The sequence below is a fragment of the Cricetulus griseus genome (genome assembly GCF_003668045.3).
Source record: "Cricetulus griseus strain 17A/GY chromosome 1 unlocalized genomic scaffold, alternate assembly CriGri-PICRH-1.0 chr1_0, whole genome shotgun sequence".
In the NCBI taxonomy this organism is placed as follows: Eukaryota; Metazoa; Chordata; class Mammalia; order Rodentia; family Cricetidae; genus Cricetulus; species Cricetulus griseus.
This window is the reverse complement of record NW_023276806.1, coordinates 4,964,076-4,991,848: the sequence shown is the minus strand read 5'-3', so window position 1 is coordinate 4,991,848 and position 27,773 is coordinate 4,964,076. Positions and strand designations below refer to the sequence as shown.

General features: G+C 42.6%; 1 pseudogene; it reads right to left on the bottom strand.

Annotated features, from left to right (window-relative positions):
* Window positions 1-17,830: 17,830 nt before the first annotated feature.
* Window positions 17,831-22,195, bottom strand: LOC100764019 (annotated as a pseudogene).
* Between the last annotated feature and the right edge of the window lie 5,578 nt (window positions 22,196-27,773).

Below are 27,773 nucleotides of genomic sequence, written 5' to 3'. Positions count from 1 at the left end.
TGACTGCTTCCTGGGGGTCACCTGCACAAGGTGAGCTGCTCAGGAGTCTCCTGGGTTACGGTGGATATGTTCATCTTCTATTTTTATCTCATGCTGTCATAATTTATCTTCATGTGAGATTCTTTCAGTTGAGTAACCCCACTCTTTCTGTAGCTTCTGAGGTTCCATTGTGGGACGAGAAAGCAGTGATTCTCAAACTTGGCTTAACTTTAGTCACCTAGGGTGCTTTTTAAAAATGTGCTATATATTTAGATGTATTTAGGAATGTATAATGCAACAATTAATGAAAAAAGAGGCCATGAATTTGAGAGACAATAAGAGGGTGGATGATGGGAGGGTTTGGAAGAAAGAGGAGGGAATAATGTAATTATAAAAGAAAGACGGTGTTGATGATGCTTTTCAAAACCACTTGCCCTGAAGCAGCTCCTCCCTTTGCTCTTCAGTGATGCCATCAGAATGCCCTCCCTTTGCCAGCAGGGGATTCGGGCAGAGAAGGAGGGGCCTCCTGTCGTGGTGGTATAAGCATCCTCCTCCCGTTCTTCACAGTAACGATTCTGTGGACAGCCGGGAAGATCGCAGGAGCCACCTTCCCTGCACTGGGCCTTAGGCAGACTTCCATGTAGTGCAAGTGAACTCCATGGACACACCCTGCACTCTGCAGAGTTTCACAAGTTTGAATAACAATCTTGCTCAAGCAATGTGGTCATAGCTAAATATTCTTGGGAAGCCCCTGAGGTCTGTTACCAGTTTGCTTAGTGATGAACCTGTAATAACAAACTTGAGGTTCACACACTAGGGGTGCCAGCCTTGAGGAGGGACATGGTAATTCACCTTAATTACACAACCACGTGCTTTAGCTGTTTTACTCGGACATCTTCCTTTTGAAGTCAGCAAAGATGACAGTTTCTATCTTGTCATGGGACCTGCAAATCTAACGACTCGGGACCTGCAACGACTCGGGGAGGCGTTGTTGACAGACAGTGCAAAGACAGGGTTTTTCTTTTTTTGTTTCTTTTTCCTCTTTTAAAATCTATCACCCCACGTATTTTAATAGAAAAACGGCTCCCTCTGAATATGAAAGAATCAGTAAGATTGCATACATACTCCTCTATGACACTTAAGGCTCCGCTTAAACACATTGTTTCTGCTCCTATCAGAGTAGCTGGCACAAGGAAACAATAAACGAGGACGGAAATGCTTGCCAACAGCTGAGGAGGTTACCTCTCTGCTCAAAGCTGTTCCAAGTGTCAACATTGCACAGAACTTCTCAGTTGTCTTTAATCTCTGAATCTCAAAGCACCTTGCAGACAATTTCTATTAACGCACAAAACCCCATGAAGTGGTCCTTCTCCTTAAATTTCCTTTCACACGGCCCTTCCTAGGAAGCTGTAGCTTTAGGCTTCCTTCACTGAGGTCTTTAGAATTGTAAATGAACAAAGAGGGCTTGATCCTTTCTTTTGCATCATGATTTTTGTGTCTTACTTGGAATGTGCAAGCCTCTTGATCTTGTCCTCACCCCCAGAATGCCTGTGTCCCTGGATTCTTTGAAACAGTGAGCATGACCACGAAGCTCAAATCCTAGACAGGTGGCTGTCTGATTGTTCCTTAGATGTTACTACGCACAGGCTTTGGAGATAGTTTATTAATCTTTTCCTTCAGTCTCTAAATGATGCCCATTAAAACTCACGGAGCTGATACTTAGGAGGCACAGTTTTAATTTTGTTTGGAATAAGAGTACTCAAACACCAGACTAGCATCTGAATAGCATGTGGGAGAGTTTTCCTTTGGTTTCTTCAAAGAAAATGGTGGCAAAAAATGAGTTAATGGGAGTTTCAGCCAAGACATGCTTAGTCACTGAGACATGTATGATTTTTTCAAGGCATTGCGTTTTTCCTATGTCTTTTCATGGACTTAAATAAAGTGGTTAGATTGATTATGTTATTATGGTTTATTTTTCCCAACTTTTGATTCTATTGTCAGTTTTATTTCTTACATTGTTGTTTACAGATCTTGTTTTTCTCCTGCAGGATGTTCCAAACTATTTTCTTTTCTCATTCTGAAATAGAAATTCTGCCAATTTTCCCAAACTCTGCTCTTAGGGAAATGGCATGCATTTGTATTAACCCTTAGCATGCATTACACCTCAGACCAAAGAGGCACCATCAGCAATGAACTGCTTGGTTTCAGTTCAGTTATGTGTACAGGAAAGGAAGCTGTATTTAGGGACATGGGAACTTTTGCTACATTTCCAAATTAGTGTCGTAAGCATCTGCCTGTGTAAAAGACTGATGCTATTCAGAATATCTTCTACTGGTCCAGAGATCCCCTTATAAAGTTTGCTTTAGAATGGGGAAAGCAGGCATATTGCAGGTATGTGACAGGAAACATGAATCCGTGTTGATAGTTAGGCATCTCTGCCTGGCAGTATCTCAGAGAGTTCCAACACCAATATTCATATTTGGTCTGGAAACCAAAGGACTCTGAGGCCGAGATTGCTGCAGCCTCCCCACCTGCTCAATGGGAAGTTTTCTCTAACAGTTGAAAAACGAGCCTCCCATTTCCTCTCTATGGCCATGTTTTGTTTCTGAGATGCTCACACAGAGCTGTTTAGATCTGAACCCTGATCATGGTTCAATGTCATGTGCAGAATCTTTGAGCAGGTGAGCTGAGGGGGCAAAGCCCTGGTGTGGTTTACATCTCTGTCCTCAGGACCAATCTCCATAGTTTTTTTTTTTTTCTTTTCAGATTTTTTTTTTATTTGAATTAGAAACGAGATTGTTTTACATGACAATCCCAGTGCTCTTCTCCTTCCCGTCTTCCCCTCCCACACCCCTCCCAACTAAAACCCTACCTATCACACATCCTTTCTTCTGTTGTTCACCTGACTCAACCTTTCTGCTCCCTCATGTCCTCTGCATCCCTCCTCTTCTTCCCTTCTCATTCTCTAGCTCCCTCCCCCCTCTTCCCGTGCTCTCAATTTGCTCAGGAGATCTTGTCCCTTTCCCCTTCTCCAGGGGACCATGTATGTCTCTCTTAGGGTCCTCCTTGTTTACTAGCTTCTCTGGCAGTGTGGATTGTAGGCTGGTAATCCTTTACTCTATGTCTAAAATCCACATATGAGTGAGTACATACCATGTTTGTCTTTTTGTGACTGGGTTACCTCACTCAGAATGGTTTCTTCTAGTTCCATCCATTGTCCTGCAAATTTCAAGGTTCCATTTTTTTTTTCCTGCTGAGTAGTACTCCATTGTGTAAATGTACCACATTTTCTCTATCCATTCTTCAGTTGAGGGGCATCTAGGCTGCTTCCAGGTTCTGGCTATTACAAATAATGCTGCTATGAACATTGTTGAACAGATGTCCTTGTTGTATGAATGTGCTTCTTTTGGGTATATGCCTAGGGGTGGAATTGCTGGATCTTGTGGTAGACTGATTCCCATTTTGTTGAGGAGTCACCATACTGATTTCCACAGTGGCTGTACAAGTTGGCACTCCCACCAGCAGTGGAGGAGTGATCCTCTTTCTCCACATCCTCTCCAGCATAAACTGCCATTGGTATTTTTGATTTTAGCCATTCTGACAGGAGAAAGATGGTATCTCAGAGTTGTTTTGATTTGCATTTCCCTGATGGCTAAGGATGTTGGACACTTTCTTATGTGCCTTTCAGCCATTTTAGATTCCTCTATTGAGAATTTTCCAATTAATTCTGTACCTCACTTTTTAATTGGATTGTTTGGTGTATTGGAGACTAGCTTCTTGAGTTCTTTTTATATTTTGGAGATCAGCCCTCTGTCAGATATGGGGTTGGTGAATAACTTTTCCCAGTCTGTGGGCTGCCGTTTTGTCTTGCTGACTGTGTCCTTTGCCTTACAGAAGCTTCTCAGTTTCAGGAGGTCCCATTTATCAATTGTTGACCTCAGTGTCTGTGCTACTGGTGTAATGTTCAGGAAGCGGTCTCCTGAACCAATCAATTCAAGGGTATTTCCCACTTAGTCTTCTAATAGGGTTAGTGTGTAGTTTAATGTGTCTAATTGCTGTGGCATTGTTTGGTGCTGTCACGGTGGCATTTTCTCCATGGATGGGCAGCAGAAGAGGCCAGGCTGGCTTTTCTAAACAACTTTCTAGAAGAACAAAGTGCACTAGTGTCCTTCCAGGAGGCTGGGGAAAGAAAACCGCAATTCATGTCCTCCCTTGGTGGACAGCTGCGGGTACAGGAAGAACAGGTTTTGGCTCAGCATCTCTGCAGGGCTCTTTGTTCTGACTCTCTGACTTGTTCTTTTCCCTTTTGATGGATCTGACAAATGTAAGCCAAGCTAAAGCACAAGAAAGAAAGTCACACAGCATCTCCTTAGAAAGACCAGTGCCCTGCAGACCACAGTAAAGGACAAACTTAGCAAACAAAGCATTCAATCTGATGAATTTTGGTCTCCTTCCTTTCTGTAGGATTGCAATGAACCCAGGGTACTACACGGTTATATATGATATGGCTTTGTTCTCCAGCACAATAGAAAAATCACACTTGAAATTCACCTCCCCCATTGTCGGTTCTTGGAGTGTTAAGCACTGTGGTGGTGTTTGAATTGGAGGACCGTCGCGTCTATCTCGACCAGCAAGAAGGACACGACCACGACTCTTCTTCAAGCAGTTTATTCAGGAACCTTGTTCATTAGCTTCTCCTCAGCTTCTCTCTCTGCTTCTTCTCTCTGCTTCTTCTATATCTCCCAGACCCCTGGCAAGCCCTTAAAAGCAAGCTCATTCCCCAATTAGCTCACGCCACCTGGCGATCCCAGATAGGTCACAGCTGGAGGAGGCACACCAGATCCGCTAAGCGCTTCCAAATAAGGCTTGTTTACAGCTAAGCTCGGTCTCCCTGGCATCCAGCCAGGCGCCATCTTGGGGCTGTAGCTCCCCACAGAGGACTGAGTCACACTTTCTGACTTGCTGTACACTTCCTAAGTAGCTTACAGGAGGACCCTGTTGGACCATCACTGGTGCCATCACCTGCAGGGAACTTACTATGGCAGGAAATTACCAATAGGGAGCCAGATAGAAATACAAGGGATTTTAATAGGGAAAAAGCCTTACTCACAGAGCGACCTAGCCAGCCAGCGGGCAGCAGTCTGTACAGCAAGCCAAAAGGGAAACTGAAACCAGAAACCAGCCACCTGACCAACTCTTACTCTATGTCACCCTGACCACGCCTATAAGGGCGTGGTCAGGCACACCTATAGCCAGCCCCTAAGCAGGCGTGGCTACAGCTCTGCCTACAATTTCCCTTTTAGTCTAAAAGAGGATTAAAACTTAAAGTGTAAAGTATCCAAAATTAACAGTCATAAAGGTGAAATATAAGAAGACACAACAATCTGCTTATGTCACATCCTAACTATCTATTTTAACTAAACCCTAAAGTCATCTGAAAGAGTTGTCCAAACCTGAACATCTTGTTCCAATCCCAACCATAAACAATAGGAAGCTATCCCTAACTAGGTATATACACTATCCTAAGTGATAACTGTGGGGGAAAGGGGGCGTAGCATCCTCCAAGTTACTTTTGACACCATTCTGTTATGATAAATCTTTCCACCAAAAGCTGCCGAGCCCCACCGCTACATGTGAGCTTTACGCCAGCTGTCTGCCTGAGTTAGGGCCCCAATTAATGCACAGAGAGACTTGTATTAGGTACAAAGCTGCTTGGCCAATGACTAGGATTTCTCATCTGTTAGCTCAGTCTCAATTATCATAAATCTATATATTTTGTAAGACTTATCTTATAGAGGATGCCTTCCACAGGCACCCTCTCTTGCCGGTGGCTCACATCCCTCTGCTGGAGGAGGCGAAGAGGAAAGGGGGCCGAAACCAGAAACCAGCCACCTGACCAACTCTCACTCTACGTCACCCTGACCACGCCCTCAGAGGCGTGGTCAGGCACACCTGTAGACAGCCCCTAAGGAGGCGTGGCTACAGCTCCCCCTACAACTTACTGTTGTTTTCTTGCTGCTCTGATCCAGTCAATGTTTGGGAATGCTCCCTAATACCATGCCCTGAAGATTCACTGACAGGAATGTATTTAGAGTTTTTCAACTGCTGTGAGGAACTCTGACTAGGGTTCACCAGATTGCAACTCGGAGACCACAAATACACCAAACTGAAATAAAATTTCTCTTTAATCCCTTGAGAAAGCAATGGCTACACGTATAAGGAAGAGGGAAAGGCCCCACCTGTGCTGAGCAGCCCACCTCAGTCTTGGCAGGTTTGCTGTGAGGGAGGCATTGCTTGCTGTGTCAGAGGGTGATTGTCAAGACAAAGCCTGGTTGAGAAAGAGAATCAGAGAGACCCCTGCATGCTGAGGTGTCTCCCATCCTCTATGCCATCATGGCTCTTGTTACCTTTACTCTGTCTCCTCCCCCACCCCCACCCCCGCCACACTTTCTCTTTACCTCTGATGCCCAGGAAGCTGATTACTTAGTTCCGTTGCTGTGTGAGGTTTAATCATGCCCCCAGGAAGAAGCATAAGTATCAAACCATTGAAACTCAGTGGTGCCTGTTGAGTCCTCAGGCTTAGTCATAGTCATATTTCTGGAAAGCTGTAGCTGGAGTTTTCTTGCCCAGACTGGTCCTGCCTCTTCAGCCTCAAATGAACACACAGAGATGCTACATCAATTATTAAACTGTTGGCCGATGGCTAGAGCTTCCTACTGGCGAGCTCGTCTTAATTATTAACCCATAACTACTAATCTATGTATTTCTACATGGCCTTATCTTACCAGAGAATGCCTGCCACACCCTATCTTCCAGGTCTCTACATGGTGTATCTTTGAGGTGCCTCTCTGCCTCCCTTCCTCAGAATTCTCCTGATCTCCTAGTCCTGCCTATCTTCCTGCCTCTATTGGCCATACAGTGTCTTATTCATCAACCAGTAAGAGAAACATCTATACAGAAGGACATCCCCCATCAGAAAGCAGCATGGATAAATGCCATGTAGCTATGCCTGGTTTTCCAGTGATTTATGTGTGTTTGTTGTGCTTCTCATCAGCAATCACTGATACACCTAATCTTTCCTCCATGCCCATGGTCAAAAGAGCAGAACTGAAGCATGGTTCCCTTTCTCGTGGTGCATACCAGGTATCCCTTCACCACAAAGTGCATTCTTGCCCTCACGACTCTACTCCGCTCCATAACTCCTCTCTGGGAGTCTGTTTAACCAAATTGTTGGGTCCCTCCCTCCACCTTTTAAATGGTAAAAGTTGAGATAAAATATTCCCCCCTCGTATTAAATAACTCCAGTTGTTAGGAAATAAAGTTGAAGTTAATTTTCTCCCAGTGAACATTATCCTTCCACGTAGCATGTATTTACTTTGTGTTATGTTTATATCCACCACATTTACCATCTGTCCACTCCAGCTGGTGTCTAAAGTCCCCAGAGACAGGGCTCTGTGCTTCTTTGGTTCATGAATGTATCTGTGTCAAAAGCAGTACTAATATTAGGCCATGGCACAGGTAAGGCAAGCAATCAGTAACTCTTGGACAAATTTGGTAAACGCTGCCGTGTCTTACTGGAAGACTTGCCTGGAATTTTTGTGGTTAGAAGGGATGAGTTTAAGTTTGTAGCTGTTTTCTCTATAAACTGAACAAATATTTTAGTATTGTTTTCAACTATCTATTTCTTTTTTAAAAAAGACATATTTATTTTTACTTTATGTGTATGAGAGTTGGCTTACATGCACTGTGTGTGTGTGTGTGTGTGTGTGTGTGTGTGTGTGTAAGAGGACATCAGGTCCTTTAGAATTGGAGTTACAGATGGTCATGGGCTATTGTGTGGGTGCTGGGTCCGTAGCAAGCACTCTTAATAATTATACTATCTCTCCATGTCTCCACCCCAAATAGCCATTTCTTTACTAGCATAGTGGTGATATTAAAAAAGAAAAACTTAAAATTAAAAAACAATATTTATTTTTATTTTCTGTATATGGTGTTTTGCCTGCATGTATGCCTGTGTACCATGTGCATATAGTGCCTGTAGAGGCTAGAAGAGAGCATTGGATCTATGGAACTGGAATTATGATGGTTATGAGCTGGGAATTGAACTCTGGTCCTCTGGGAAAGCAAAAAAAAAACAAAAAAAAAAAAACAGTGTTCTTAAAGCCAAGCCATCTCTGTAGTCCTCCATGTTTGCTTATTTTTGATGATGAAGGTCAAATGGGAGTAATGGATGAAAAGCCACCCATCACAGAGCTTGGCACACATGTTGGTGATGAGTGCTCAGAGACTACAACAGTCTGAAGCTGTGTCCTCCAGTTTGGGTACTGAATATGCTGGGAACACAAGGCAATGTGTGGTGTGTGTCTCTGCAGGGCCTCCTGGGTACCAGAAAGTTTATAGAGGCAGGAGCTGTGTATGGTTCATTTGTATTTATCCCCTGGATGCATTGTGACATTGAGAATACTGCTAGTTATATAATACTCAATAAATATTTGCAAGTGAAGTATGAAATGTTTGAGGTAGTCATTGGGCCCATCATCTAATCTTATAAACCATAGTGGTAATCAGCTGAGTTAGTAAATTTTATAAATTTATATAGATATAAAATTATAAATGTCTAGAAATATTCCTTCATTGTATGGAATGGAAGACGATGGAGAAAGTCCATGAGATCGAAGGTTAAAGGGAGTTTTCTAACAGTGCCACACAGTTTCTTTGCAGCTGTCGGAAACAGTTGGACCCAGGGGACTCTCTTTAACAATGGGTAGCTTTGCCCCAAGGAGCCTTTCACCCAGTCTTGGATTCTCCCAGCATCTCCCTGGTAGGCATGCAGGTTATAGGAGAAAAGGCAGGGTAGACTCACTTGTATGAATGACTTTCTGGTCTGTGCTGTGAATTGGGGCTCTGAAAATTGAACAGTCCAAAGGGAACTGCACGGTGTAAGTGTGTGGGTATTCCAGCTACTGCAGGCATATGCACTAGTTACTGGGGGACCAAATCAGAGCTGTCAGGGTCGGACTGGACAACACAGTGAGACCCTCACCTAAACAACAACTGTAACATTCTCCTTCGATGTTAGAGCAAAACCAAAACCCTACGATCTGCTTGCACTCAATTAACTCAAGTTCTTGTGTAGTGATTCGCCTGGCTGATCTTTTATCATTTTTTTTTTTTAACAAGTAAGAGAATCCTCAATGGTCACTTGGTAACAAACATTTACTAAAGACCCTCTATGACTACTTAAAAATGCATTTTGCTGAAATAACACTTGGCAAGACAATTAAGTAACTTTCTCCAGAGGAGCAGCATTAGGAAGTCCATAACTAGGCATTTGTGACAGCTTAATATATTTTTAAGGATACTCTTTCTTGTCTTCTGAAAAATAAACTTCTTAATTAAATTTTAGGAGATAGAAATGTTACTATTGTCCTTAAATATTTCAACTGCCTGTTCTTTTATTTTTATTTTCACTATATATTACTTTGAGCACAAAGCATTTTAAGGGAAAAAGCCAGAAACATTCCATGAATAACAATTCTGACGTGTTTAGACTTTAAGATATATTCACGACTGTAACTGAAGGTACTGAAAATATTTGTAGATGATCCCATGAACACTATGTTCACTTCTAAAAGCAGAATAATCAAGTATGCTCTTATTCTAGTTGACCAATCAATTAAGTTGGTTATGAAAATCCAAATTCTTCTGCAATTTCAGGGAAAATATGACCCAACAACCTAGTTCTTAACTTCATTTGAGCCAATCCTTAAATATTTAAGTCCATAAATTTTATATTTGTATTTTGAGGGTTTGTTTGTTTGTTTGTTTTGTCAATGTTTTTGCCAAATGTGCTTGTCCACGTTAAGTATAAACGAGCTGGAAACATCTCAGAGCTATTTTTGATAAAGAATAGGAACTGTCCTGGAAGTATTGAGAGGACAGGACTGCACTTTGAACTTAGGACACCGTACTGTTTTGCTGATATTAATGCTGGGATCCAGAGGCAGCGGGTCTGTAGCTGGTGACTCCGGCAAGTTTGCTGTCCTCGTTGGAAAGGACTTTGGAGTGCAGATCAGCGTCCCATACCTTCTGTGCTGACGGGAAAAGCGTATGCAATCTGGTGACAAGAAAAAACAGATTTGTACTTACAAAGTTTGAAAGTTGTTTTTCAAGAAAGAGAACATATCGGCTTTTACTCCCCCCACCCCCTGCTCTATAAATAGCTCCTGGCAGGCAGAAAGAAGCCTGATTGCAGGAGATGAAGGAGAAGCAGCAGCAGGCTGGAGGCAGAATCAATGGCACAGTGCCAAGAGCTTCATCAAATGAATAATAGCTTCCACTTGACAATCAGTAAAGTGGCTCTTCTCCTACGGATTTAGTTTTTAATGATGATTAGAGAGGATGGGCCCCTAAAATTTCTCTGGTAGAAATGACCTCCTATTAATTTCTATTCCTTGAAATGCTGAATTTCAAAGCTCTCTTACAGCTGCACAACCAAAGGCACTGACATAAAGGAACTATTATCTTTGTAATTGTAGCAACAAGTACTAGATTCGCCATTGATTAGCGGAGACTTTGTAACTTCCCCATCCTTTGTTGCTCCAGTCCTCTGTTTGCTGGTGCTGATTGGTCTGCTTTGAAAGTCAAATGCTACATTTCAGACCCAACAGCTATCAAAGTCATGTCCTTTGTTTTAACATAATAAATACTTCCTTATAGCATCTTACACTGATTGTGATGCTGGGGTCAAGTTTGAACGGCTCATTAATTCTATGTAGCCTTTCTATGCACCCAGGTAACAACAAAATTCTAAACTATCGCTGCTTAAAATACACATAACAGCAACATCCATTAAGGAAGGAACTTCACCAGGAATTATTTTAAAAAATTGTAAACACTTTTTTATCTATTCAAGATGAACCAGAAAGCTGTGCGAAGAGTGAAGACATTTACATTGATAACTACGGTGAGTCTGAAGGTTTATGTTGTCCATTAGGCTAGTGATTATAAAGTAAGACCCGCATCACGTCTCTGCCTCTTGCATCGAGTGAACTAGCATCGGCCCAGGGTGCATATGAAGTGTGCACCTCCTTTTGGCTCCATGGTCCAGTGCTAGAAAGTTCATTGTCGAATACTCTGCATTAATAATGTGTGTCCCTAGCATCCCCGGAAGCACGGGAGTGAGTCTGGTAGCCTGGAGCTCCTCTGGAGAGAACTGACCATGCTGGAGCTTTTCCAAGATGTTTTCACCCTTGATTTTTCTTGTGAGAATGACCTCCTTGCCTACGAGGACCATGTTTAATTTTCCTCTCTATGTTAGGGCTTGCTAATTGCACTTATATATCTTCCTAAACCAGTTGTTTCCTTCACCTGTACCTAAGACAGACATTTTATCCCACACAAGACATAGCCTGCTAAGTAATTTTAAGTTCTTTTAGGCTTGTAAACCCATGAGCCTGGCTATCTCGGAACAGAGTATACTCTTCAATAGAAAAAAAGCGAGAAATGACTGCCAGCCTTTGGTTTTGTTGGCTCACTGAAAAGCAAAGCGCACCCGTGATTTCATTTCATAAAATAAGGAATGTTTTATACATAAAGAAATCCTTCAACTGAACAAAATAAGCAATACATTTGGTTTCTCCTTATTGCTCTGGGGAATATTAAAAGTCATTGCTGGGAAATCCCTTTCGTCAGAGATCAGGAGCATTTTCAATTCTTAATATTTTCCTCCAGACTTTTCAGCTCATGTAAATATTTCTGTGAATTCTTAGATGTGATAATACATTGAAGAATTAAAAACAACTTTGAATTAAACATTTTTATGCCACTTTTTAATGGCTACAAAGGTCAAGCAGAAACTGCTGTGAAGAGCCACTTATTCTGTTGAACTTAGAAATCGTTTTTCTTATCTTGTCTCCTTACATTACAGCCGAAAGGAGGCTCCATGCTCCACACTTGTTATGCACCCTGGGCTGTTGCTGGTCACTCGATGTCAGAGGCAGAGCCGTGATGAGGGTCTTACTTTATAATCACTAGCCTAATGGGCAATGTAAACCTTCGGACTCTCCATAGTAGTTATCAATGTTAATGTCTTCACTCTTCCCACAGCTTCCTGGCTCATCTTGGAAAATACTTTGCTCTTCAGCACATTTCCACTGCTGGGGAATGTTTTCTTACTATGGGATTTATTTCCTTATATATGGATGAGATACTTTTGTACTTAATTATAATGTAAATATCCCATATGACAGGTCTATAAAGCTAAAACATCCTTTTGTCTTTAATTATATACATGTATTGTGTGTATACACATACACACACATATATATACATATATATACACATACACACATATACATACACACATATATACTCATACACACATATATTATATATAATACAATATATATATATATATATATATATATATATATATATACATGTTACATTTGTTTAGCATGTATGTGTGTGTGTGCAGATCACAGAACAACTTGCAGGCCTTTTGTGGGCCCTGGAATTGAACTCAGGTCATCCACATTGGTGGCAGACCCCCCCTTACCTGCTGAGCCATCTTCTGTCTTCTTCCCCATTTAAAGGAGTCAGTGTTTCCTTGAATCCTGGTTCAATTACTTGTGTTAGTTTTTGTGAAGACACAGGTTACACAGAAAGAAACTAGGATTATCTTAGATTATTTAAAAATGTTTATGGAGAGAGTTTTTAGGAAGGGAATTGGCTGGGCTAGATGTGGTCAGTCCCAGGGCTTTCCTCGAATGGGCATGTCCTAAAACCATGGATAATTCATATTCCTTGTCTAGTCTGTGTTTATGTTTCTTATTCTCTTTCTGTTTAACAACTCACTCTGAAGCCTCTGACTTGATCCATTCACACCCTAGGGGCATAATCGGGAGTGGTTGGATCTACAGGCCATGGAAGAAGGCTGCGCTCCAGTCCAGTGTGTTGGTGGCACTGGGAGGCCACGAGGGAAGCAAAGGTGATCACACCTAGAGCGACAGTCACATTCTTTCTGAGTTTATTTCCCCATCAAGCAATTTCCTTTTAACTCTGTGAGCATTGTGGCAGGCTTAGGGGAAGGCAGTGTGAGGAAGGGACGGGGAAGTCTGCCTTCCATTCCCACAGGCCTGCTGTGCAGTTCACTGAAGATGAGGGGCTGGTGCCAGTCCTCACCTGATGCTAGGCTGGGGCTGTGGGAAGCCTGAGACCCAGAGGGGTGCACACCTGTGTCACCTCACTTGCCCGTATTTAGGGAGAGGGAGAAATGAAGAATCAGGGAGAGGATGGGAGCCTCTTGAAGTCAATGTCAACATGAACAGGTAGTTGGCCCAGACAGAGTGTCGCAACCAAGAGAGCCAGAGACGGCAGGGCTGTGACATGCCAACCCTTGTGACAGTGCTGGTTGCACAAGCCAAAGCTATCTGTGAGTGGAAGAAACAATTAAAGAAAATACTCCAGGCTTCTATCTCTTCAAAATGAGCACAATCTTCGTTTTCCTAAATACACATTTTTGTTACCATAATTCCTTATTTTTAAACTTTATTTGGTGTGTGTGTGTGTGTGTGTGTGTGTGTGTATGTGATGATATGCTTTGGCATATATGTGGGGGTCAGAGGGCAACTGGCTGGAGTCAATTGTTTTCTTCCACCATGTGAGTCCTGGAGCTTGAACTCCTACTGCTGGACTTGGCAGTGACACCTTCTCACTCACTGAGATCTCTCTCTTGCCCTGTTGTTTACTTTTACATCAGTTCATTCTGGTAGAGAGAAAACAATAGAGATTATTCACCTAAATCGAATATCAGATCTCAGTTTCCCGTTTTTTTTTTTTTTCTTAATAAAGATAATAAACTCTTGCTTGGTCCCAGCTAGAGAACACAGGCCCTTGGGTGGTTCCTCTAGCTGCAGGCCTTAGAGTTCACCTTGCTTTCAAGTAGGAACTACACACTATGCCTTGTTTTACTCACTCCTTAAAGCACTTGCGTTGTGAATGAAAATGGTCTGCATAGACTCATAGGGAGTGGCATTATTGGAGGAAGTGTGTGTGTGGGTGTGGGGGGTGGGCTTTGAGGTTTTAGAAGCTCAAGCCAGGCCTAGTGGATCTGCTGCTTGCAAATCCAGATGTAGAACTCTAAGTTCCTTCTCCAGTACCATGTCTGCCTGCGCGCTGCCATGCATCCTGCCATGATTCTCATGGACTGAACCTCTGGACTGTCAGCCAGCTCCAGTGAAATGTTTTCCTTTATAAGTGCTGCTGTGGGCACAAGCCTTCGGGATAAGAGTTCAACTGTTGGGGGTTAACTGTGTCCAAGAGGAGTCCCATAAAAGACTACCATTCACAAATACAATCAGCAAGAGCATTTATTTCTCAAGAATAAATATTCCAGCATGCAGGGGTCCACCATCTGACAGACTAGTGAAACAATGGCCTGTAGAGAAGCTTGCAGGCTCCTTTTAAGCACTGAGCAGGGAGGTATTTGGGAGGGTAGTTGTACTTTTGAAATGACTGGTGGGGAGGCCTCTAAGGGATATGGGTTGTCACAGGATTGGTTGCTGGCTTTAGTGGTCAGGGTGGGAGAAGCTATCCTTGGTTATCTTGAGCTTGCGTAAGGCTATGGAACACTGGCTGAGTGATTGCTCCTGAGTTGTGGTTTTTCCAAGAAATGCTTGTTAGGTTTCACTGAACTGGAACTGAGACCTGGTCTCTGGCGTGGCCACTAGGAGCCTGTCATGGCATTGGCTTGGCTTTCTCATTCAACAGGTTAATATGTTTAAGCTCTTGATCGACAGCTGACTGCACAGTTTTAGGAGCTTTGGAACCTTTAGATGGGAGCTGTGGTGTTTTGAAAGTAAATGACCTCCAGAGGGAGTGGCACTACTGGGAAGTGTGGCCTTGTTGGAGGAAGTGTGTCACTGTGGAGGTGTCTTTGAGGTCTCATATATGGTAAAACCACACCCAGTGTCTCAGACCACTTCCTGTTGCCTTTGAGTCAAGATGTGGACCCTCAGCCACCTTTTAGCACCGTGTCTGCCTGCCAACCACAGTGCTGCACCATGGTGATCACAGACTAAACTTCTGAAAACATAAGCCACCCAACTAAATACTTTTCTTTATAAGAGTTGCCATGGCCATGGGGTGTTTTCATAGCAATAGAGACCCTAAGTAACACAGGGGCCCCTTCTGAAAGGAATGGATTGCTGGGATGGGCCCTGACTCTTAAATAAGGTTGTACTTCCAACCCAGGCTGTTTTCTGATCTGTAGGGATGTGTATCATAAACTTCTGCCACAAACAGACCCAAGCTAGCCATTGTCAACACGATGAATCATAACCCTCAAATCAGCAGCTGGATCATTCGCGTCTCCTTTACACCATTCTGTCAGGTTTGTTCTGAGAGTGATTAGACAAGTAATGTACACTGCATGCCAATAACTTAGTCTGTTTTTATTTCATTTTCTCACTTATTTGTTTTGTTTTCCCAATGACTTAGATTTTTATGACATTTTGATTTAAGATATCACAATTGTCAATAGATTTTTTTTTTTCCAAGTAGCGTCCTGGAAGCAAGTGGCCATTCTACCTTGTTACTGTGTGTGTGTGTGTGTGTGTGTGTGTGTGTGTGTATTCATGCTTGCATGTGTGTGCACATGTGTGTGTGTGTATGAATGTGTGCCTGTGCATGCCTGGGTGTGTGGTGTGTGCGTGTATTTTTTTAGTGTGCCTGGTTCAGTGAGATGCAACATTGTTGTCAGCAGCTGTGAGAAATCACCACAGGGAAGGCAAGGCATAGTTTCTATCTTAAGACCATGTCAAAGCTCCTTACATTTGTCATAATTTTTCTGATATTTCATTAGTAGAAAGCAGATACAGGGCTGTATTACATCATAAGAAAGACCAAGCAATGTGTTTATCCAGACCCCAAATTTCTGCTGGAATGCAGGGACCCTGTTGGGCTTAGAGACAGGGAGTCTATGCATGAACACTCTGCCCTCGATTCTGGTGTTCCCAAATTAGCATCTCTGTGTCTTTGCCCTTTTGGAGTTTTGTTTAAGGATTTTTCACTACCCTTTAGGTGGAGACATTATCATCTCTTAGTTTTCTGTTCACATGTTTCCTAATTTTAACACATTGAGTGTCACATTGATGGCACTGAAAAGGTTTCAATTATAATTTTCTTTTTATAGGAAGGGTTTTCCCGGGGCACTGTTAAGTAATCTGTCCAGTTCTCATTTTCTGTATGTTAATTCAGGTCAAAATGAACTGACATGTGTGAGATTAGCTGGGGAACACTTGTGAAACATAAGAGGGAGAGGAGTCTCACAAGGTTCACTGATAAGAGCATGTATATCTGGGCCAGACATGTCTGTGGTAGCATGTATGTGGGCACATACTCAAGCACTCTGCCCTACCACGGAGACACTTGTACATCCATGTCCATGGCTGTTACTGTCAAGAAGCAAGGAAATGGGATCATCCTGGATGTCAATCACTCATAATAAAAATGTGGCTCATCCACACGATGGACTTTTACTCAGTCATAAAGGAAAATGAAATTTACAAAAAATGGGATTGATCTGGCATTTATAATATTATGTGAGGTATCCCAGACTCAGGAGATAAATGTCACATGTTCTCTGTTGAGTGAGTGTGTGTGTATGTATATGTATATATATGCGTGTGTGTATATATGTACATGTGAGTCAGTGTTTGTGTATGTATATGTGTGTATGTATATGTATATATATATATATATATATATATATATATATATGTGTGTGTGTGTATGTATATGTGAGTGAGTATGCGTGTGTATATATGTATATGTCAGTGAGTGTGAGTGTGAGTGTGGTTAAAGTTCATGGTGAAAAGTTCACAGATGGTTGGGTTACTCTTAGCAGAACCACAAGAGGAAACAAGAACTTTAAAGTCTGGTCTAGGTCTTCCCTTCTTTTCAGTCTCTCTTTGTCTCTCTTCGGGCTCTCACTCTGTAGCCAAGGCTGTCTTTGAACTCACGGCCCTCCTTCCTCAGTGCTGAGTGCTGGAGCCACAGGTGTTCACTGTCACACCTGGTTTTGACCTGCAGGTCCCAGTTGCCCACTTCTCTGCACACTGCTGTCAACAGTTGGGTGAGTTATGCTCATTAGGACTGTATTTTCTGCTCTGTTGTCCCATGATCAGAGTACAATCTCACCTTCTGTCCTGGAAGAGTTTTTTTCTGGTGACGTTTTACTTTGGCAGATGTAGAACTTGATTACTGTCTTTAGGATGTCCAGTGATTATCTGCTTATTTCTTATACCATTAATTCTTATAAACCACTGTTGTCTGCTTTTCTTTTCTTTTTGAGACTGGGTGTGAGATCTGCCTTCTGAACACTGTGTGAGCCACTTGAACTTATCTTAATCACTTTTGCAGAGTGTCCCCCTTGACTGGCCCTCCGCAGGCCCCTCTTCTCAGAGCCTGTACCTGGAGATGACATTGTGCCAGCAGAGGCGGCTAGGTGAGACACGTAGCACTGATTCATTGTGTGTAGCGTGTGGAAGGATATGTTTTTATTATACTTTATTGAGCAGAACATCTTCTTTATTTGAGACAGGGTTTCTCTGTGTAGCTTTGGAGTCTATCCTGGCGTGCACCACCAATGCCCGGCTCAGCAGAACTTTTTTTTTTTAGGTTAGACAGAATTTTAAGAATTTATCTTGATGACCTAGAAAAATACATTTGTTTCTTGCTCTGATTTGGGTAGTACACAATCATAAAACATTAAGTCTCTTTAAAAAACAAGACAAAAAAAAACCCCAGAAGTCCACAGATGCCCTTGTGAAAGTCCTCTGGGTAACAGTCAGGGTATCTTCAACAGCTCAAGGAGTGCACCCACGGCTCCAAAATAACCTTCATTAAGGGCACACATTCTTGCTATGGAGCCAGTGCTGTTGGCGATGGTGATCAAAGTTGCTCCTTACTGGCAGCCTGTCTCTTCTCTTGCTCATCATGTTTCCAAAACTTGAAGCCATAGCCCAGCCTGGCAATCCAAACCTTTCATAGTCTCCTCCATAAATGTCTCAAACTAATTTGTCCACTTTGGTGCTATCTCCACGAGATGCCATTTCAAGAGCTTCTTCAAAAGTGCTACAGCCAATAAGAAGACAGCAGAGACCAAAGAAAGTTCCTCCCCCGAGACTTATCTTTCAGCACAGGCCTTGGTTCTGACATTAAATCTTCTAATGCCATTTTTCCACTTCAAACTGTACATTTTGTATTTCTTCTTGTTTCACTTATCCTTTTGACTGTAGTTACTGCTGGTACCTGTGACCCTCTTATAATTATCTTTGGAATACACTGCTACGATGCTAACCCCTGAGCCGATGTTCACCAGAAGCAAAGGGTATGGATTTTTCAAATCAAATGGTAACTTCTGTCATTTTTCAGAATCAGCAGGATTTTCAAAATAATAGCACTGTGACCGTCCATTGAATCCAACTGAGCCAATGTACAAAATTCCTTTTATTAAGCAATCCAGTTCATCCAGTTTCCGCAGCTGAAGGTCACCTCTCTTTGCCTCCACACAGAGTCAGGTCCTTCAGCTCGAGGTGCAGGTCCCGAATTCCTGTGGATCCATAAGCCACATTGGAGGTCAGGTGCTTGGGAATGCTTTTCAGACTCTCCACTTCCTCCTTTTCTTTTTCAGCAATGATGTCTTTAGGTTCAAAATAAACCAGCTTGACTAGGGTTCCACCAATATCCAAGCCAAACCATGGAAAACTTAGCTTTTGTCTGTGGGTCTGGTTCTGTAGCTGCGGGAGGGGCCCCACAGCCGTCCGTTCTGTACAGGCATCGTCTCTTCCTTTGCCTTTCTCAGCAGAACTTCTGTTCTGCCCTAATAGTAACTAGTGCTGGTTCCTAGAAAGCTGTAGATACTTGGAGCAGATAATGACCATTTGAACACAATTTGGCCTAAAGGTCAAGAACAGAGTTTTAAAATTATCTAGTAAATAAATTTATCCTGCAAAACAATCTTGGAGGTGGCCTCCTCAAAAATAGAATATTTGGTGACTATAAGGGCCTAATGTAGTTTATCCAAGGCCATATTTAATCCCCAAACAGAACTGTTAGTAATTTGTTTAGCAGGGTCATAAGCAGATGTAGGGTATTTTTGATCAAGGAGAAAGGAGAGATCCCAACGTGTAAGTAGTTCTGCTGGAAGAACAGATGTAGGCAAGCTGTTACAGGGCAATCTGGAGACCTGGGGATCCTGGGGTGTTAGAGATTGCAAGGGAGAGCACATCAGTAAGACAGCAATGCCTGGCTGAGGTGTAGTCTGTATAGAGTACTGGCCCGGCAAACACACAGCCTGGGTTCCATCCCCAGCACTGCCAAAATAAATAAAATAAAAAATAACTTGTGAGATCCAGCATCTGGGAAGCCTCTCCTGGTGTAATCAGAATCCTGCCCTGGGCCATCCTAAGACCCCAGACCGAATGTCTTCTGTATGCTGAACACGTGTGTGTCAGTGTGTGTGTGTGTGTGTGTGTGTGTGTGTGTGTGTGTGTGTGTAAGTCAGCTATTCACAGAGAGCCCTGGTGGACTGACACAGGGCTCCACACTTGATCTACAAGAGCAGTTGCCGACTCTAACAGCTTTGGGACAGGTGTGGCTCTTTGTAGGGAAGCCTTTTCTTGTTGAACACTCTTTATTCCCAGCCCACGCACTGACCTCTGCTAACCCTCTGTGGCAGAATCACATAGGAGTGACGTGGTCTAGACAGGTTTTCAAGACCAGAGTGTTTCTTGCAGACAGGGATGGGGCAGCTTTGAATGTGACACAGCTGTCTTTTCCCTGGGTGGCCCAGGCTGCCGCAAACCTGACCCTGACTCTCTAAGTAGCTTAAAATTCCTGCTGAAGTCTTTAATTAGAAGAGTAGAGACAATTTTATAACCTTGCTTACATGAGCAAGAGGTCATCCGACTGAACAGGAATACCAGGACGGCCTGATCTGATGATTTTGGCTTTTCAGGACCCAAACCAGACTTCAAAGTTCTCATTTCCTCTTATAGTTCTGCTAAGAGTAACCCAGACCAGAACCAGCCAGCTCTCTGCCCTCCTCAGACTGGGGTGATGTTGATTAGGGCCATAAATGTCACCTTGACATAAATGTATAAAAATGGAAACAAAATCTCAAACCTGTTCTACACGTGGTAGCGATTTACAGTAACTAACAATTTGGGGGAGCTGGAATAATGCTACAGGGAGATGTGAGACATGCCAAATAGAGAAGACATTCAACCAAAAATACCTGCGCTGCCACGGCAGAGAGAGGCTGGCCACACTCTGGCTGGTAGGACTAGGCATTTGCCAGACTCTAACTACACCCATCTGGGAACCTCAGCATCTCTGTGACCATAAACAGTCAAAAGCAATGACAAATGTACCACATGCATGTTCTTAATGGAATTTATTTATTAAATTCAGAATTTAATAAGGCAGTAGTCCTACAGCCTTCTGCCTAATGATGTAATTAAGCTTAGTTCATTATTATATAGTCAGACACCACACACACACACACACACACACACACACACACACACACACACACGCATACACAAAGACATACACACTCACACACACAGAGACAGACACACACACACTCACACACACACACACACACACGCATACACACAGACACACTCACACACAGAGACAGACACACACACACACACACAAGACACACAGACACACAGAGACACACACACAGAGAGACACACACAGACACACACAGACATATATACACACACACACATACACAAACACACACACACAGACACACACACAGACACACACACAGACACACACAAGACACACAGACATACACACACACACACACACACACACACACACACACACACCATACACATTCTAACTATTCTAACTCACACACACACTGCAACTTGTAGCTACACTAGGGAGGAGTAAGTGACTTAGGAGATCTCTGGTCTGGAGAATAAAATCTTAAGGACTTTTTAGAGTTTAGGACTAGATCCATGTCAATGTGTTTTGTAGCAGCCAGACCAAAGCCAGGTTGTTTGGTAGAACAGAAATCAACATAAGAGGAGAACCAAATATGCAACATTTGTTATTTATTGCAGTTGTCTTTAAGCAAAAATGAAGATTTTTATCTACTTAGTATGCACCTTATTGTTTTTCTGTTTTTAGTGTTTATCCTGTCTGTCAGCACAGAAAACATTGAATTGTTTGAAAAGCAGGGATCTTAATTATCTAAAACAGCTCTAAAATGACTTTTCCATGATGAGTAAGTGCTTCAATTCAGTATTCACCATAAAGATGGTGTGTGGCGTGAGATTAGGTCTTGTGTAAGATAATGATATATGTATGGGCTTTTGCGTCAAGGGGCCATTCACCAAATATTTAATGTACCCCCTTCTGATAGAAATACAGCTGAAGATGTTACAGTGCATAGAGAGCTATGTTCTATTGTCTTTAACATGTGTATGGGCATGCAAAAACCCTAGCCAACCAGCCCCTCTGCACAGTGTAGGTAAGTTAGTTATTTTCCCATTTTGAAGTATTTTCTTGGGAACCTGCATTTCCCCACTGAGAGCCTGTAGACAGAGTTTCTGTTCCACCTGGTCCCACAACCGTTTAGCCCCAAATAAACACACAGAGACTTATATTAATCAGAAACTCGTTTCCTAGTCCCGCTTATATTTCCTGCCTGGCTACTGACCAATCAGTGTTTTACTCAGCAACCAATAAGAGAAACATATATACAGAAGGACACCCCCATCAAGAGCTTTTATGGTTGGTACTGAGGGCACATTGTTAACTTTTAGCAGAATGGAATGTATGCAACGGAAGCTTCTTGCCCGGCTATTGGAACATAGTTCCTGCCCATACGAATCATTTCATCTGCAAGAACCGAGTTTGTTCAGGAGAAACCTACAAGTTGCTCCCAAATCCGTTACCTCTGTGCACCGCTGCACCCTCCTCCACACACGCTACCTGGAGGCTGTGGAAGTCAGACTCTTGTCAGTCACAGCTCCACCTTGGAGTGTATTCCAGTGTGGTTTCCCACAGTGAGGGTGTGCGCGCTTCCCACTCTCCACTGCGCCAGCTTCTCCCTGCCGTCTTCTCTTGCTTGCTTCGCTTTCTTTCCACCAGTAGGGTTGGTTCCTCCATGTAAGTCTCTCATCTCATTACTTCTTTTTTTCTCTCCATTTTTTAATTTAAATTAGAAACAAGATTGTTTTACTTGTCAATCCCAGGTCCCTCTCCCTCCCCTCCTCCCCTGCCCCCACTAAAAACCCTACCTATCCAAAACCATTTCTGCGCCCCAGGGAGGGTGAGGCCTTCCGTAGGGGGTCTTCAGAGTCTGCCATAGTCTTTGGGATAGGGCCTAGGCCAACCCCCTTGTGTCTAGGCTCAGGGAGTGTCCCTCCATGTGGGATGGGCTCTCAAAATCTATTCCTATGCTAGGGATAAGTACTGATCCACTACAAGAGGTCCCATAGATTTCCAAGGCCTCCTCACTGACACCCATGGTCATAGGGTCTGCATCAGTCCTATGCTGGTTTCCCAGCTATCAGTCTGGGGACCAAGAGCTCTCCCCTTGTTCAGGTCAGCTGTTTCTGTTCATCTCATTACTTCTATGATCAATTATTTATTTGTATCTTGATACAGAAAACAAAACCCCAGGCTCTCTTGTGTGATAGCTGATGTCCAAACTGTGGCCTGTGTTTCCCGTCTAACTGTTCACTTGGGTACCACACCCCAGCCATTCTCTGATACTTAAACTTACCCAAATATTGACCATTATATTTTGTAGGCATCCTTGTAGCCTGTCTAACACCTGATTGGTTCTTCATAGACAGTGAAGTTTGGGGGACAGTCTCACCATGTAGCCTAGTCTAGTCTTGAAATCAATATCTTTCTGCCTTAATCTCCTAATGCTATTATTACAAGTGTGGGCCACTTGCCAACCCCCTAGATAACAGGTAGTTGTTGAATGAATGAATGAATGTATGATTCCTTCCTTTGTTGCCAACATCTTTAGATCCTTGTCCCTGAAGTTCTGGGGTGGCTCCTATTTTTTGTTTTTCATGCACTTTCCCACATTACATTTACAGGGCCCTTTAGTTGTCATCTGTTTTCAATGATGTACAGATTTTATGTATTAACTTATTAATTAGAGACCAAGTAATATCTTTTGAAAAAAAAAACTATGTCTTCCTGATATTCGAGATGAGACAAAAGATTCGTAAACCTTTGGAAGCCTGCTTAGGAGGTGTGTGTAAGTGTATATGTATGTGTGTATGTATATACATGTGTGTATGTATGTATGTATGTGTGTATGCATGTACATGTGTGTATGTATGTATGTATGTGTGTATGTATGTATGTGTGTATGTATGTATGTATGTGTGTATGTATGTATGTATGTATGTATGTGTGGATGTATATATTCATGCGCGTGTGTGTGTGTGTGTGTGTGTGTGTGTGTGTGTGTGTGTGTTGGGACTATAAAATAGCTATGGATTAAATACAGACAGGACTCCAATGCCAGGGTAGGACTTCAGACTTTTTCACAGGATTTTTCATATAGGCTACCATACTAAGATATGTTCTGTGAGATCTCTCCATCAGTGGCAAGCACGATCTCCAAGTCGAGTGAGAATGAGGCTGGCAGGTAAGATATAAAGCCACAAGAATATAAGGAGAATGCAAACATATAAAAATGCAGAGGGGCTGGCTGCCCCTTCTCACACACCTTCCTTTTGAGTGTCTTGTTTATGTTGCTTCCTTTGTTATTTTCTGATCTCTTTTATAACCTGTGCTATTGTTCCTCCTCTTAAAATTTGTTCCTTTTCCATTTTCTCTGCTTTTTCCCCTTCTGTCCTTGATTTTTTTCTACCTTCTATCTGGGTTGAGCCTCTGATACAGTTTCCTATTTGTTGGCCTCTGGTCCAGAAAATCTGCCCTTCCAGAAGACTCTCCTGGGCATGGTGGGAAGAGGATACCCAATTGCACAAGGGGAGAACAGCTAGACACACGTCTGCGAAAGTTCAGCAAGAACAATCGCCTTGTCTTCATGTCAGCAATACGTACCACCTCTCCCTAGGCCTCCTCCCTCCTCCTGTCAGTCTTGTGTGGTCCACATGTCAAAGTGATGACACCTTCAGGAGGCAATCAAGGCCCTGGGGGAGTGAGGTATTCCTGTCACCTTGCTGGCCACACTGAGGATGTGTTTATTGTAGGGAGAAAAGCCAAGTGAATCCAGGCCAGGGAGCCAGCATCTCTGCCTTGTTCTTCTGAAATCTGAAAAACAGACCTGTCTAGGATATTTTTAACTAGGTTCAGAATGGATATGTTTTATTCTAAAATTGGAAGACAGGATACAAACAACAAAAAGTGATTCTGATGAAAACGGAACCACTAATCCTGAGTCAGGGACTCCAAGGTCATTGGGATAGCACAGGTGGTTTTCATTATGTTTCTGTCTGACTGCTGGTTGTATCCCGAAGAAGAGAGAACATAGAGGTTTCAGTGTTGTAGACACCAGTAAAACATTTCCCACCTGCCTGACTTTACTAAGGAGCAAGAGAGAAAATGCAAGATGAGAAATCATCACACATTCCTAGAAGGTCCTATAAAAACAAGTGCATGGTGCACTAACTCTTGAACTGAACTCATCCCAGACCCACCCTACCTCCCTCTCCCCAAAACTTCCTGTGTTCTTTTTTATTTTACTAATGTATCAACTCCAATCAGCACTGTCCATACACCTGGCTGTGAAGCCATCTGATGGAGCCTGGTCCACCCAGCAGGAGTTACATTAAAAGAAAACCCAAAACCAAAAACCCAACTGTCCCTCCCTGAGAAGCCATCAACGATCCACAGCTCTTCATTTAGAGATGGGGGCTCACGAATACCTTCCCACTCTAACATTAGGATATTTTACATATATGTAAACATATGTAAATCTATTTCCCTTTCCAGTCTGAACACACCCTTTATTTTTTATTTTTGGCTGATTAGGTGTTACTGTTAGATGCTCTAGGTTTTATAGAATCGTGGCAAATAAACCAGAAGTTAAAAGAGGGTATCACTACCTTTCTCCTGCTCATTGTGGGAAACCATCAACACCCTTCTGCCTTCTGCCCCAAGGTTCCAGTCTGCCAACAGGAGACTGCGCGCATTTCACACTGGAATCCTAACACCTGCTTCATTGAGTGCTTTTCCCAGGCATGGCTTGGAGGCTCTGCCTAACTTTCTCTGCCTCTCTCTATAGGATCATGTGACAGTCTGCCTCCTTGACTTGTCAAGGTGATGATGACAGTAAAAATTTTCCAATATTGAACAATCCTAATTTGATTAGATTCTAATTAGATATGAGATTCTTTTTATAGATTCATTGAACTCAAATAGTATTCTGTTTTTATTTTTTCCCCTCTGGTGCTGAGGCTCAAACTGGATTCCAGGTTCCTGTTTGGGCACACACCTTATCCGTCATTTTATGAGGGTTTTCGCCTCCATTGTCATGAGAAATATTGGTTTGAACTTCCCTCCTCTCTGCTTCGTTATTAGCATGGTGCTGGCCCAGCATACTCTCTTTTGCAGGGAATTAACCTCATTTTGCTTCTTTATTTTGTCTTGATACAGGGTCTCATACAGTCCTGGATGACCCAGGACTGAGTATGTAGGGGTGGGGGAAGGCTAGGGGTTCCAGGTTGCTCTTGTTGCTCTTGTTCAATGAGAAAAGGCTTTGCTTGCTTCTCATCACTGGTGTCATTTATTATGAAGTGTGTACACAGGAATGCACGGTAGAGGTGACTTTAATCAGAACCCTGAAGGTACAAACAAGGAAGAAGGCAGGAAAGGATACAAAACGGATGTCTGGAATGAAAGCCAAGTATAAGGCAGTTAGGAGCCACCTGCACTCTGCACGCTACCAAGCTTCCTTGTCCAGACAGTGGAGACAGTCACAGCACCCACCTCATAATGGCCAGAGGATAAATAGAGCACAAGTAACCAGCCTTCAGCGATAAGCTAGTCATTTGTTGTGTGCAGACTCAGAGGAGACAAAGTACAGAAAAGGATATTTGTGAAATGACTCTGCAGACTGCAGCAAACAAACAAACAAAAAATTGCGAAGCCAAAATTCACCTCTCTATGATGAAAAAAAAGGACCTTCCTCCAGGAAGGACAGAAAGACAGTTCAGTCAGTATTGCAAATGTCCACCTTTTAAAGTCTCACATTAAAGCTGCGGGGGTTTTAAATAGTTCAGCCTGCAAGGTGTGTAGGCTTTTACAATGTACATTTTATCTCCTTGAAAAACCACAATTATTTAATAAGTCTCTATGATACTCATTTGCATTAATCTCCACCGATAAATGCTTAAAAGCTTAAAAGCCAAAAAAAAAAAAAAAAAAAAAAAAAAAAAAAAAAAACCAGAGTGTAGAGCAGCAAAATGTGTCAGAAATGGACTTAATTAAATGAGGAGAATATGTAAAAAGTCTTATTTTCCTGCATCCAGGAATAACTTAGAAGTTAATGCACCTGTACCTACACATCTAAGGGCCTACAGGTCTCAGTCTTCAGGGAGCCCTTGACTCTTACATTGTAACCTATTAAGTGTGTTCTTACAGTAATCTGTATTTCCTATAGCTTAATGTTTATCATACAATGAAGCTTATCACTGTAGAGTCTCTCAAAGACGGGGCTCATGGATTTCATTTACAGCTCCAATACCTGGAACTTAAGAGATAGTTAATACTGTCCAATCAAATAAATGAGAAACTAAATGAAATTACAGTCAAGAAGTTCACCTTGGCCAAGGAATGAGACTCAGATGATGAGTGCAGTGCTGTGCCTGGAGACAAGGTTTAGATGCACACTGCTGACACTTGCCTACAGATGGTAAGCAGGACACATGAGAGTGGTGGCTGGTGCCGACGCTTTGGGTAGGTATCTACCAGTCCACGTGATACAAAGAGAAGCACCTGTCTGCAAGATTTGCACATACACCTCTCTCTCTTTCTCTCTCTCTCTCTCTCTCTCTCTCTCTCTCTCTCTCTCTCTCTCTCTCTCACACACACACACACACACACACACACACACACACACAAACACTACTACACTACTGTTCAAGGCTGGGGCTGGGGAGCTGCCCTGATTATTTGTTTGTAATCTAGTAAAATTTTCAGGTTGCCTCTATTTGGGAAGATTGGTGTGGAGTGATGGGAATCTCTTTGGCAATCTTATTTTAACTAAAGACTTTCTGAGACATCCTTTTTTGTTGGTCTGACTTTAGAAAGGATTCAATATATGAAAACGCTTGCATGCATTTCTCTCTTTCCTTTCTTTTTCTTGTGGGAATGTCTTACCGGGATTCATCACGTCTGGGCCAGGTGTTAGGAGGTTGAATCCTTAACCTGCACTATCCGTTTTTGAATAGAAGCTGTGGCTGTACAGTGATTTTAAAGGGTATTTTTGCACACCCCCAGTGCGCTCAGTGAGTACAATTATAGTTCTTCTCTACATTTCTGTTGTAAATAAACCTCCAGTTTATGACCACACTTATAATCTCACGCTGGGAAACCTAGGAACCGAAGTCTCTCTCTCTCTCTGATACAACGATATATATGTTACTCATTTAAACCCTGGCATTGTCTACTTCACCTACATGTCCTGTTAGCCTGTATAAAAGCAGACTCAGTCTGTGTGGAGTGCTTGCTATCTGTGCTGCCAAAGTTTCTGAATTGAATTCTCT